At 35.7% G+C, this 9,850-nt stretch overlaps 1 long non-coding RNA gene across 1 annotated transcript in view; it reads right to left on the reverse strand.

Annotated features, from left to right (window-relative positions):
• The window catches only part of LOC147583412 (uncharacterized), a 380,385-nt gene that overhangs the window by 113,486 nt on the left and 257,049 nt on the right, over positions 1-9,850 (reverse strand). The window lies entirely within an intron of this gene.

Consider the following 9,850-nt stretch of genomic DNA (forward strand, 5'->3'; position numbering starts at 1 on the left):
TATGATACGTGTTCACCAGAGCCTTGCAGTTAAGATACACTCAATGATTATGTTGAGTCATAAGAAAACCCATTGACTGACAGAGGTAATGGACACCATACATTTTTGCTTCTCAGTCTTTTCAATTGTGGCATTCAACATAAGTCTGTTAGCTGACATAAGAATTTCTAGGCTGATCAGTAATTCAACAAATTATTAACTTCAGTTGAATACATGTGTCAACACGTAATTAAGAAGGTCATCAACTCAACAAGAATGATGCTACCATCTTCATTGTGTATTAACAACCTCTCAAAGAGTAGCTCTTCAGTCTTCAGGGTTTGCACTGAATTCATGTTTTGAATACAATTCTTAATCCAAGATTAATTCATTTAAACTTTACCTTTGTGTACAACCTATCTACTTCAAGCAGGCTTTAGTGGGACTATTGGAACTCAGGGACTCTATAATACCAAAGTGTAAGACTAAAGGAGTTTAATATGAGAACATTTATATTTTATCAGAACATGTGAAAAGTCATCTTCTTCATTTGTATTTTGGTCTACCACATTATTTCATGAAACTATTTTCTCCTGAAAATCAATTTGCCACAAAGCTTCATTGTATAACCTGTTATATACAATGCATTAGAGGTAATAAGAATTTCAAGTTAGAATGGTTACTTCTTTTGAGAAATGTCCATTATTACTTACAAATATTTTAAAATCTCTAACAACATACAATGAGATATGATAATAACTGTATGTGGTCAACTCCCCTAATGGTACAATGGGAAGAATGTAGATACTGATGAAGGCTGAGAAAATGTTTCAAAAAGTAGAATTCGAAATTTTAGGATTGATAAACAGCATTTTTATAAAAGGGTGAAATTAAAGGAAATAAAAAGTGATCACGAGGATGACGTGTCAGCACTACATCATTACAGAGCAGTCAGGAAACTAACCTTAGTTTGTCAATGAGGTGGATGACATAAAAAATTAAAATCCAGGGATGTCTGGGCGGCTCAGTCCGTTAAGTGTCTGACTTCAGCTCAGGTCATAATCTCGCGGTTCCTGGGTTCAACCCCACATCAGGCTTTGTACTGACAGATCAGAGCCTGGAGCCTGCTTTGGATTCTGTGTCTCCCTCTTTCACTGCCCCTCCCCCACTCACACTCTGTCCCTCCCTCTCTCAAAAAAATAAACATTAAAAAAAATTAAAATCCAGACAGATATTTTCAAAACATTATTGTGCAGACAGTAGATTCACAAAAATACAAGTATTATCAATTGACAATTATGGGGATTTCTTTAGAAACTCTGAACTGTTTCTTTAGAAACAACTCAGTTGTTCCTGTCATCACTCCTCTGATTTGTAAACGAAAATAACAATACAGCATTCAGTAGCAACAATTTAGAGAGAAAATAATCAAATAAACTTTGAACTTGAGGTGAGAACCATAGTTAAATAAGAAGAGAACCCAAAGCAGTTAAACAAAATACATTTTAAAAATTAAAAATCAGATGAAGAGAGACAGGAGAAAAACTAGGATGCAAGAGTTTTATGAAAACAAAGGGAAGAAAGTATGTTTCCTCCCCTGTTTTTTTTCTTGTATGAGAATGCACACTTAAGGCTTTATCACAACTTGTTATTTTTAGTTCACAGTTCTTAATAGACAAGCTAACCTATAATTACCAAAGAATGACTCGGAGTAGTTCTTCAGAGAACAGGACACTGAAAACACATTTCCACTTAACAGGAGGGGATTAGTTGGTAGAATGTGTTAGAAAAGCTGCAAATCTCCTACAACAAATATCAATCCTCTCATTCAGGGGTTGTTTTTCATCACTGACTAAAAAATATAGTCAATCCATTAAACTTTCTTTCTTTCAAGTTCTAAAATTGTCCCAGGTGAATTATCAGGGTTTTTTCCCCATCATGTCACTCTGGTGGGCTGATAAAGACCCAAAAACAACATATGGTCAAATGTTTACTGTCAAACAGCAATCTCTTAACATTAAAAGAAAATGGGTTTTGGATTCAAAACTACATTAAAGAAACACTTTTGTTAGTTTTTAGTTTATTATGTGCCAAAAATGGAGGTGGGCACAAGCACCCCCCCTCAAAACAAAACAAAACCCCACAAAAATAAAAAACAGAAAAACAAATGTATTACCATTTAGTGATAAAATTAAACAACAACAACAACAAAAGAACACACAAATACCAACAACACGATATGATGTGGTAAAACATTCTGAAAAGACAGAAGGGAAAGTGACTTTTTGTAAGGTGAGAAAAAGACAAGTAGTTAACTGACTTGGATCTTAAAAGAGAAGTTGTTTTCCTTTTGTTGTTATTGATTTTTGTCTTTTTTTTTTTTTTTCCTGAAAAGTAGAGGAAGGCAACGGGGAATAAGTGTTAAGGGATGAACCCTATTCATGTTTGGGTAGCATCAAGCTTTCTATGAGATTGGAATTTAGACACACACACACACACACACACGGAGGTAGTAAATGATTGGTAAGGCTGTTCTACTTGACATCATCCCTGTATTAGCCAGGGTTCTCTAGAAAAAGAGAACTAATAAGATGTAGACACACAGATTAGAAAGATAAGGAAGGGAGGGAGATTTACTATAGGAATTGACTCATGCAGTTGCAGAGATCTAAAAGTCCCGTAATCTTCCCTCCACAAATTGGTATAATTCAATCCATGTCCAAAGGCCCTTGTACCAGGGGCTCTGATATTTGAACACAGGAAAAGATGAATATCCAAGCTCAAGAGAAAGAGTGAATTTGCCCTTCCTTTGTCTTTTGGCTCTATTCAGGCCCTCAGCAGATTGGATGAGGTCTACTCACATTGGTGAGGGCACAGGTCTTTATTCAGTCTACTGAATGAAATGCTAATCTCTTCCAGAAATACCCTCACTGACCACCCAGAAATAATGTTTTCCCAGCTGTTTGCATTCTATAGCTCAGTTAACACATAAAATCAACCAATACAGTCGCCACTAGCTCCCAGACTTTTCACAAATCTCCAGCTATCCCATCATATAAGTTCCAGTTCAGATATTGTAATTCCATTGAGATCTTCCCTGATGCTCTAATCTAAGTCAAAATTGCACCTTCTCTCCAGTCCTATCACATTATCTTGTTATACTTGCTCTCTGTCTTTTTTTTTACCCTATTTTTCTTTCCCCATAAAACTTATGACTTCCTGATGTTTTTTGTCACTTACATATTTATTTATTCTATGTATCTTTCCACTAAAAATGTAAATTCCATAAAAGTAGGATCCATGTATTTGTACCCACTGGAATATTCTGAGGGAGTAATTAGAGATGCATCTTATATGTGCATGAAAGCAACAGATGAGCACACAGTATTTCAAAGATCATTTCAGAGAGTGATTATTTTAAAAATAAGAAAGCATATAATCCTAAATCAGTTTCAAAAGCTTAAAGAATGAAAGAAATAATGATTATCCAAAGATCACAGTCTCATTCAAGAGGGGTTAATTTTCTATTATGTATACGCATAAAATAAATATTTATTCAAAAAATGAGACTAATGCATTTATTTTCAGAACTAAAAAAGATAAAGTTTGAGGAAAATGAAAGTTATAGAGAAATCAAAAAAAGATTTGATGCTGAAAGTTTAAATTCCAAATCTTTTCAAGTTTCCAAAAAATTAGTTACCTGTTAATTTCTTAATGGATCAAAGAACTTTTCTCCTACCACCCCCAATACCCATTAATAAAAATCATCTAATTATCTGTATTAGACTACCAGAAAAACAGCTGTTTCATTAGAACCTGCCTTACAATTCTGTAATTATCTTTCAAGACTCATTTATTTAACCGTTTTTTCATTCATTTTTGAGGGGGGGGTGGGGGAGGGAGGGGCAGAGAGAGATGGAGACACAGTATATAAAGCAGGCTCCAGGCTCTGAGCTGTCAGCACAGAGCCCGATGCGGGGCTCAAACCCACTAACCATGAGAGCCTGATCTGGGATGAAGTTGGGCGCTAAACCGACAGAGCCACCTAGGCGCCTAATACTCATTCTGAAGAGAGATTGGTCCTCCAGTATTTGAAGGTTTCAAAACATGTGTGCAAGTTCTCTGATACGTCTTCCATCAGGAGATAAAGTCTATGCTCCCACCTTCCCTTGAGTCTGGGTGGGTTTGTAATTTGCTTGCAACAAATACAAGGGGCAGCAGAGACGCTGTAAGATTTCTGTAGCTAAGTCACAGAAACCAGTGCAGTTTCTGTCTTGTTCACCCTAACTCTCATTTGCACAACTCTGAAATGACATGTAAGGATCTAACCAATCTGAAGAAGCTATGCTATGAGGAAGCCTAAGACCCATGAAAGCACCACAGGTAGATGCACCATTTGAGAATCCAGGTTAAGGTCCAAGCTAATATTGGAAATGAACTGCCATATTTGTGAATTAAGACAACTCCAGGTGAAACTGTACATTCACCTGCAAGTGTGAAGTCTCTCCAGCTCAGGACCCTGTCATCACTAAACAGTGAAAATCTATGTCTGCTCTGGCTTCCCTAAAAATTTTTACATTGTTTTTTGATGTTTATTTGTTTTTGAGAAAGAGCATAAGCAGGACAAGGGCAAAGAGAGAGTGAGACACAGAATCTGAAGCAGGGTCCAGGCTTGGAGCTGTCAGCACAGAGCCCGAGGTGGGGCTCTAACCCATGAACCACGGTATCATGACTCGAGCTGAAGTCAGACGCTTAACCAACTGAGCCATCCAGGTGCTCCAGACTGCCTTAAAATTTTAGCGCATAGAATCAGTGAGGCTCACAAAACTGTTGCTTTAGGTCGCTAAGTATTAGAGTAACTGTTAGGCAATAACAGTGATCACTATGCAAAGACTAGAAATTTCAGCAACACCAACAAGAGATTCCCCTATGTATGGAATAAAAAAACAGGTAATCCTTCAGGAAAAATCTCCATCACAAGAGCTTATTCTCAAATAAGCAGTTAGTCACTATTAAAGAGGATTCCACTTGGCCTGGAAGAACCCTAACATTTGGAAATTCTAAAAAAATATTTACCATACTGGGTAGTATCGTGCTCTGTCGAGTCAAGAACTCTATAGAAACTTGATGTGCTTAAAGACCTTAAAACTGGGTCTGTCTTTTCTATTTACCTTAAACTGGTCATTGTGAACAGGTATAATATTTTATTCTGAGTGTTTTTGCCTTTAAAATAGGCCTTACAAGCATGGGGAATGGCTGTGTAAAACAAGCAAGCAAGCAAACAAGTGACAAGAGAAGATAACCTCTTTCTCATCAGAACTATTTCAATGTAGAGAACATGTTTTTCTGATGGTATGACTGCTTGAATTACTTAGGCCAAGTCTGTGTGCAAAGATATTTGGATGAGATGAAAACTATCAATCCAATTTCCAGTTAGAATCGCTTCATTTACGAAAGCTAACACTTATTTATACCCAAAGGTGGTCCCTAAAAAATACAGCTAACTTTTAGTGCAGACTGTACATGGTCATGAAGAATGAAAAATTATCCATTTAACTTAGACAATGTAGCTAGGTATTCTAGACGACAATCTATGTCTCCCAACAAATTAGAATGCTCTTTTTCCTAAAAGCATATAAAAATCACTAGATTTCAAAGATTATTCTGTTTTAGCACATTATTTCCAAACATTAATAGACATTGGTTATAATATAACCTCAGTATTATTTTGTCTTAAATAAATTCTACTTGGATTTTGTCATGTAAATTGGAAAATATGCCATCTTTCACGAACATTTAATTCACCTAAATGACTAGGCTGCAAATTCTCTGCAATATGCTTGAGGTACTAGCAATTCTATGGAACAGTGTTGACCAATAGAAATAAAATGTGACCACAAAAAAGAATTTTAAATTTGCTAGTAGCCACATTTTAAAAAGTAAAAAGAAACCAATAAAATTAATTAATTCTATATGTGTATATATTTATTTATATATTTATATATTGAATATGTACAATTATATATAATTTTTAATTATATATGTAATTAAACCTAATATGTCCAAATATTATGTCAACCTGTAATGTATATACATACATATATACATATTTTGCTGTACTAAGTCTTTGAAATAGATTATGTTACCGCACATCTCAGTGTGAGATACAAGCCTTGTTTCAAATGTTCAGTAGTCACATGTGACTAGTGTCAACTAGTTGGAGAGCTATAGAATATTACCCACAGTGGAGTTACATCCAGGTTTTGTGCATGTTTACCTGTTTCATTTTTCGCCTTTATGGCAAGGCTCTAATTATTTCAAGAACCTCAAATAAAAGTAAATATATTTGAGTGTATCCTTTTATGTAAGTTATTTACTATTTAAAATAAATCTTTATTTCTTCCCATTAGTTTCAATGCCAAATACTGATATGCTACCCTAATTCAATATGCAGATGTAATCAGTTTTCCAAACCTAGTGAGAAAAAGATTAAATGTAATAAATAATTCTTTTGGCTGAATTATCAGCTGTGCAGAGAAACCTTCTCTAACCACCTTCTTGGGCGTTCCCACCCTCCATCCCACCAGACACGCCATCATGTAATCGTGCTTAATTTTTTTCATGTTTCATATAACTATTGACAATTTAAGAACATTATTTAAATCAGTTTACCTGTTCATTGTGTATCTCTGCTACTATAATATAGGTTCTTTGAGAGCAACCACATTTTTTTTTTTCCGTGAAGCACCAATGATGCTCATTGCTTAGAAGAGTGCATAGCACAATGGAGGTGTTCAATAAATACTTGTTCACTGCATTTTAAAAACATAGACAAATCAGCTAAAATGGTGTTTAGAGAGCTTCACCTAAGAGTCACTGGCTTCTTAAAATCTTTCTAGGAAGTATTAAAATCTTCTAGAAAGTAGTGCAATGTTTACAGTGTAATTCATATGGTGGAAGGTCTCCTTTAAAAACAAGGAGTTCAGAAATGGAAAACATCTCATTTCTGATTAGGATAAGAGAAAAGCTTATCCTCCCCCCCCCCCAAATATCATCTACAGTCTACTTAATACAATGCTATTAACCCAACATACAAACATGTTTCTTTCTCGTTATTAAAAAAGCCTCTCAAATTTAAAGTCAATAAAGACATTAAAAGCTTAATGAGAGCAAGAATCCTCTGACAGTGTTCATGCTGTTATCAGCCTGTGATGCTGTAAAAGATAGGATGATGATTTCATTACCAGACAACCAAAAGAAGAGGAAGGATAACAAGGAGAGCTGTGAAAGACCTCCTGGTGAGAGAAATCTTGCAGTGAAAACTTGTTGAGCTTAATCAAGTCAAGGGAGAAATTAAATACAAAAGGGATAGCTTTTAAACATAACCACCTATTGCTTAATGCAAAATAATTTGGGAAAATAAGGAAAAATAATTTGAGATTGATCTAAACAAGATTCCTATTCAATGTAAAATTTTGTGGGAAACCCTGAGATAATGCCCACCATCTCTTCCCACGTAATCTCAAGAAATTACAATTGGCCTGGTCAGAATATAAGTAATTTTTTTTATTACTCACTTTAAAAATAAGTATTATATGAACTAGAAATTTACTGCAAAATTCTAACATTTCGCTCCCAGATTAAGAGAGAACCAACCCTTCAGCAGATGTCAAAAGCTTCCACAACTATGGTCAAAAGAGAGGTGCATGGGTACAATACTGGACTTTTCCTGCTTCCCACCGCCTTCACAAGTAGTACACAGGGTACCCCAGACACAAAAAGGTTCTCACCACTTCTCCCTTCTATAAGACCACTACCCCCACACCCTCTGTTCTGGCTTCTTTCAGATCATCATCAAAACCTCCTGACATTGGTCTCAATTCCCACACTTCCACCCCTTTAGACTCTGCACAGCTCCTGTTTATTCCCCCTCTCTCAGCTTTCCACAGTTCCTAAAACTTGCCCACTGTGTTCTGTGCAATTCACAATGCATCATCTTCAAAGTCCCCAGGATCTTGACACTTGACTCTGAATGTTCCCTTCCTCATCTTGCTCAAAGGAGCCCTGGATCTTCTCTGAGAAAAGTGTTTTCCCAAAGGATCATTTTGTTTTACCCCGTCCTTCCTCACACGCTTGAGACTGTACTGGGACAAGTGTTCTCTTTACAGCTCATCTCCAGTTCTAGATTATTCCCTCTTCCTTCTCTCTGAATTACTCTAGCTTTGAATCATGTCATCAGATATTACCGCATACCACTCTTGAGAGTCAGCTCCTATCCCTTGTGTTATTCCTCTTCATTTCTTGAAGATTTTAGTTTCTACTTCAATCACTCTTTCAAAGATCTTACAAATCTTAGAGATACCAATTTATAGGAGATGATTCTTCCAACATTCTAATTTCATGCAAATGACAAAATTTCCATATTCACAAGTTCAAACATTTACTTTCTGGTCATGTACATACATATTAGGGAGAGAGAGGGAGTGGAAGGGAGAGGAGGGGAGAAGAGAGAATGGAACAAAGAAGAGAGAAGACTGGTTTCTTTTCAAATTTTTGAATGTGAATCTTAAAGGACTCCTTAATAATTCCTTAAAACTCAGCAAATGTAGTCTTTTTTTAGTCTCCCCGTCTTGACTTTCAACTCTACAAGTTTTGTATGATACAGCAGTAGTTTACTATTTGTAGTTATACACATACATGCACATATAAATACATATACACACACAATCTCTGTACATAAATACACATTTGATGATACTTTTGGGTTACTCAGAACAATCTCCTTCCCACATGGTTATCTTGCAAAATATTGGGGTTTTTCCTCAGGGTTTAAGGTTAGATGAGTGGAGGTAAGGTACCAGGCCAGCATGTACACCTCACCAGAGGAATGCAGATTATTAGATTAGTAACAAATGCTATAAAACATACCCTGGCACTTTGGTGTGCCATAGCCCAGCAAATTAGACGGGTGTCCTTAGTCCTTAAGGAAAACACTATACTTCCAATCCTTTACAAGTTGATCTATGAATGTAAACCTGGCACTCATTTCAATACATATAGGTAGTAAATAAACCAAAGGTTTATTTCAATCCACAAAAATTTCAAAAGGAAGAGAACATGATGAGGAAACCATATGTTTCTTAGATACACTAAGCAAGATTACTAATTTCAGAGATATACCAGCATTAACCGTAACAACAACAACAACAACAACAAGAGTAAGGATGCTTACACACATCAATAAAAAGCAATTATTTAATTTACTTTTAACTTACTCTATATCTCCGTCTTGCCTTGATTTAGCTAATTCTTGGTTTCACTCTACTCAGGGATATCACTCTCTTTCAACATCAGTTTTACTGCCATCGACCTCCCCTCTGGCAACCATCACTTTGTTCTATCTATTTAGGAATCTTTGTTAGTTGATGTTTTGTCCATTTATCCATTTGTTCAGTTTGTTATTCATTTGTTTTGTTTTTTAGATTACCCATATTAGTGAAATTATATGGTATTTGTCTTTCTCTGACTTCTTTGACTTGGTATAATACCCTCTCGGTCTACCAATGTTTCTATTATTCACAAGACAAATACGGAATCAAGTGGTTAATAAGCACCTATATAATTAAAACTAGCTTATATTCCATTTCAAAAAGTTTATTCATTTTGCTAGACATGTGTCAAATATGCATGAATAAGTTGGAACTAGGGAATCAGTTATCCAGGATCACATGCAGATATCCCAGGATCAGTGATCAGTGAGGTTTTCTGAAATGGAATTTGTGTTTAAACATTGTTTCTGGACTTTGTGTAAGTTTTCCTGTTCATTTTCTCCTTTACATAGTTTTCAAATTTTGAGTTTCAGGCTATCTAC

The sequence above is a fragment of the Puma concolor genome, chromosome A2 (genome assembly GCF_028749965.1).
Source record: "Puma concolor isolate L17-30 chromosome A2, mPumCon1.1.hap2, whole genome shotgun sequence".
Taxonomy (NCBI): Eukaryota; Metazoa; Chordata; class Mammalia; order Carnivora; family Felidae; genus Puma; species Puma concolor.